Below are 4742 nucleotides of genomic sequence, written 5' to 3'. Positions count from 1 at the left end.
GGAAAGTGTCTCTCCTCTCTTTGGTGGGGGGGGCAAACAGCTTTCAATTTCATTCTGGTGTAATATTTTTTAAAAGCTTACTGTCTGCCAAACACCATGCTAGATACTGTCACATAACAGTAAGCCACTATGCTACTGTGTTTAGAGTCCTTTGAGGAACATGTATCAATGGGTCAGACAAAATAATAGGATACCGAACAGTTTATACAGGGCAAACATCAAATTAATGGACCAAAAGGCAGACATTTTTTAGTGCTTTGAGAATTATAAAGTGTATTTTATTATGCTCATTTCCAGCAGAAAACAAGAGGAAAATGGTGCCCCAAATGGGTTAGTTTCCCAGTATATAATAGAATAAAGGGCAACATCCACAAAAGCTGCTATGACCTATTTTGTACTGCAATGCCTTCTGGATTTAATGCTAGACTTGAGTTAAGATTAAATAAAATTTAAAAAAAAAAAACTCAACTCTCACCAGGTACAATGGTGCACACCTGTAATTCTAGCAGCTCAGGAGGCTGAGGCAGGAAGATCGAAATTCCAAGTCAGCCTCAGCAACGTATTGAGAGACTCTGTCTCAAAATTTAAAAAAAAAAAATGGAAAAGGCTGCATTTTATTTAGAGATGGTGTCTCAATGAGTTGCTTAGTACCTTTCTTTTGCTGAGGCTGGCTTGGAACTCACGATCCTCCTGCCTCAGCTTCCCCAGCTGCTAGGATTACAGGTGAGCATCACAGCACTTAGCTCCATTTTCTATTCTTTTTTTTTTTTTTTTAAGTTGTCAATGGACCTTTGTTTTAATCATTTATTTATGTGTGGTGCTGAGAATCGAACTCAGTGCTTCGCACATTCGAGGCAAGCGCTCTACCACTGAGCCACAACCCCAGCCCCCATTTTCTATTCTTTTTAAAAAAAAATTTTTTAGATGTTGATGGATCTTTATTTTATTCATTTATTTAAATGTGGCACTGAGAACCAAACCCAGGGCCTCATACATGCTAGGCAAGTGCTCTACCATTGACCCACAACTCCAGCCCCCATTTTCTTCATGGGGAAATAAGCTGAATGAGGAAAAGGAATCATAAGAGGGAGGTGGAATATAGGGGAAAGGGAATGAATAAAAAGAAAAATAGAGAGAAAAGATGGAATGGCATAATTAAACTATCAAAGAAAAAATAAAAACAAGGTGAGACAAACTCAATAGGCATTTCTCTTCTTGCAGGTATTTATGAATATGGGGAGGAAACCCTATACCATGAACTCTTTTCTGTGTTCATCTGAGATGTGTCTTCAGAGAGTGAGATTTGAGAGGCAGGGGATGGGTCTGCTAAATTCCAGAGACTGGCCTCCAATTCAAGATCTTGTCTCAACCTCCTGAGTAGTTGACATTACAGTGGGCACCACCATGCCCAACTGGAGATTTTTTAGTATTTAAGATTTTTCAATAATATCAACCTCCCTTTCAAATTAAAAAGTATTCTAATTAATGGTTAGAAAATATGCATTCAACAACAATGACAAAAATTAAATGGGAAGCAGCCCCGCTGGCTTTCATGTGGAAAATCGCCTGAAGTTGGCAATGACTTTTCTTTTTTTCTTTCATCATCTTGGTCTTTTTTAAACCGCTACACAGGAAAGTGTTCGTTCGCCTCGAAAACCTCATGGGCGACCGCCTGCCGGATGCTCCAAAGTCAAGATCCTCCACAGACAGGAAATGCCTTTGCCAGCTCCAAGGTCTCCTTGGCTCTCCATTGTCTGCAGAGATCTGTGTACATCCGACTTCTGAAGAGGTTTCCCGCCTGTAACTGTGAATCAAAGAGCTGTCTCAAAAGAAGGGAATCACTGCGGCTTTTTAGCTTTGGGGCTAACACTTGGCGCCTGCTGGGTGCCAGGTATTGATGCCTACTCTCAGGTCTGCTGCCCACAACTCCAGGAACTGAGGGTTGGAGGCTGAGAATTGTTTGCCAAGGGTGCTCCACACCTGCCCCACCCACACCAGCAAGGGGCTTGCAGGGGACCCCATCTGTTTTTCTTCCATCCCAGCTCTTATCCAGGAAAATATCTGTAGAGAGGAATTTCCTACAACCATATTGAAAGGGTAGCTGGTGTTCTAAGATCTTGGAGCTCAGATACTTGGGTAAATAGGAGGACTCTGCAAAGTGCTTCTCAGTGCAACTTAACAACAGAACCAAAAAAGTATCAAAGGACAAAATTAGATGAGATGCTTTCAGAATGCATCTGGAATTTCATAAAACCCAAAGGGATGAAAGGTAAAAATGTTAGTAGAATATGTTATTATTTTGACCACAAGATACCAAACTCCTAACCATTTTCAAGCATTTGGGTGATTATTTACTTTTCTACATTCTGTCCCATGTTATCCAGAGTCACATGAATATGACCTCCAATCACAGATTTAAAGAATTATTAGGGGCTGGGGCTATAGCTCAGCGGTAGAGTGCTTGCCTAGCACATGTGAGGCCCTGGGTTCAATCCTCAGCACCACATACAAATGAATAAATAGAATAAAGGTATTTTAAAAAAAAATAAAAAAAATAAAGAATTATTAATTAGTAGATTTTAAAGAGAAATTAAAAGGGTGAGCTGTTGAGTTCATGTTCTCTTCCACAAGGAAGTATAACTAGACTGGGAAGTTTGGATCTGCCCCCAGCAACATGCATTTCTCGCAAAGTCCAAATATTCATGTTTTCTTGAATCCCTGTCCTGTTCCCACTAAGAAGAATATTCACAGTAATAAGCCCACAAACAAAAAGCTTGTCAGAAATATTGAAAGAGAATAGGTACTTTCACTATCAGAGATGGTTTCCTCTTTTCCCACAAGATGTCTTATCAGCTTTCACCCGAGAAAACCATAAAGAGCAAGAAAAAGAAACCTTATGCAATAGTTCTCTAAATAAAATACTATACAACAGGCTAGTCATCCCTAAAAGTGATGTTGTTTAAAGAGTCAAAGTACATCATCCAACAAAATCAATATCCTATTAAGTTAGAAAGTTTTCTGAATATCAAAGACCAACGAACTGAATAACTGAAAGTATGAGTACATGACCCAGGGGATTAATCACACACTGTCATGATGAAATTGGGCAATTCTTCCAATCATTAACGTTTTGCTTACAAAAATGTGCTTTTCTATTTGACTTTCTGCTAAATGATAACCGTTTTCAAGTTGAATCTCCTGATAAAAAGAGTTAAAAACAAGACAGGAGTTGTGCTGTAAAGGTCATACATGCCGCTTCAACATGAAATAGCCAAAAGACAAACAAATGAAAAATGCCTGGATTGTAGGAAGAATTTGTAAATATTCATTGGCAGTCTCTAGTGGGGCACTATAGAAGAGTTAGAGCCAACCTGTGTCCTTGGGAGTACTGAACCTCCTCCACTTAACATGCTCTTGATTCTGAAGGACATGTTTAGATTCAGATGAGCAATTTGAAGGGAGCTGGGGTTAGCTTTAAACTTGGTTTCAGGGAAGTGTCTACTTTAAAACAAGAATTCTCAAGTTTTCTAGTGTCAATCAATACATAAGCTGGTATTTCTCTACTTAATAGTTATGATACAGTTACTCCTAAGAATAAACATTAACTAGAGGTTATCTCTGGGAGCAAAACACACAAATTACAGCATTACTTTAACTCAATATCGGATCCACAAGCCTCCTATTCTCCAAAAATCTGATACAGACAGTTGCTTTTTCAGACAAGACTGATTGTGACCTTTGAAACCTTGATGTAACCTGTTAGGCAGAGTCAGGAGCTTGGAGCCTGCAGCCCATGGGAAGGAACACTCTCCCACGGGCTGGCTACTTTCGGCTCCAACACTGAGTACAAATGAGGAGTAGGGGGAATAATAAAGAGCATAAACTGAATTGGGGATTGGGAAGCAAGAAGAGGTCATGTAAATCAAGTAGGCCATCTTTGTTTTACAGATGAGAGAACTCAGGCCAAAGACTAAAACTGCAACTCAACTCTTCAAACATCCAGGCCTATCCACACCTCTCCACTTAAGGACCAGGGTTCATTTTCTCAGAAATCTAGTTCACCTGCAATTCCAGGGTCCTACCTGGAATCTAAGAACACAGGATGTGACAACCACTAAGAGCAGTGACTTTTTCAGTCTTCACCTGAGTGTCGCTGTCTGGAGAGCCACAGCCCTGTCAGCCATGTCAGGGATAGGGTCATTCTGTTACAGGCCCTCACCACAAAAACTAGAGGACTCTATAGAGGCCAAGGCTAGAGGTAGAGGTTTCCAGCTCTCTCTCTAGAGGTCTCTCAAGATTTTCCGGGAATGTCAGAGACCCAACGGCTCAGCTAGGCAGGTAGATGGATGAGGGCTAGCAACCAGGACTGTCAGAAGTCTCAACCCACAGCTACCTTCACCTCAGCAATATCATTCTCCCCCATCTCACAATAACCCATCCTGAACCCTGAACCCTCCTCTACTCGGCTATCAAGCCTCACTCCCACCCACTTCCCTCTGTTCTCTCCCTCTCAGACCCTCATCTCCCAGGCTAGAGTAGCTTTGAGGGAAGCAGGCAAGGCTAGAGTGGAGGAGAAGTACTGGCCTCACCTGCTTCTTCATGGTAGGAGCACCCTAGAAAAGTGGCTTTCAGAGTGTGCGCTCTGGGTCAGTAGCTTCGGCATCACCTGGACATTTGTAGGTATGCAATTCCCGCTCCCACCCTACACCTACCAATGCGGCGGGAGTGTGTGACCACCTGCT

The 4742-nt window shown here is 41.5% G+C and overlaps 1 long non-coding RNA gene across 1 annotated transcript; it reads right to left on the bottom strand.

Annotated features, from left to right (window-relative positions):
* Window positions 1–1374: 1374 nt before the first annotated feature.
* Window positions 1375–4742, bottom strand: LOC107154484. The gene is made up of 2 exons (XR_001505082.2): window positions 4590–4742; window positions 1375–1804 (listed from the first exon to the last, which is right to left on the bottom strand). It is a non-coding gene; the product is annotated as an uncharacterized LOC107154484 (long non-coding RNA).

This window comes from Marmota marmota, unplaced genomic scaffold (assembly GCF_001458135.2).
Source record: "Marmota marmota marmota unplaced genomic scaffold, marMar, whole genome shotgun sequence".
Taxonomy (NCBI): Eukaryota; Metazoa; Chordata; class Mammalia; order Rodentia; family Sciuridae; genus Marmota; species Marmota marmota.
Note: the sequence above shows the minus strand (reverse complement) of the source record. Positions and strands in the feature narration are given on the sequence as shown.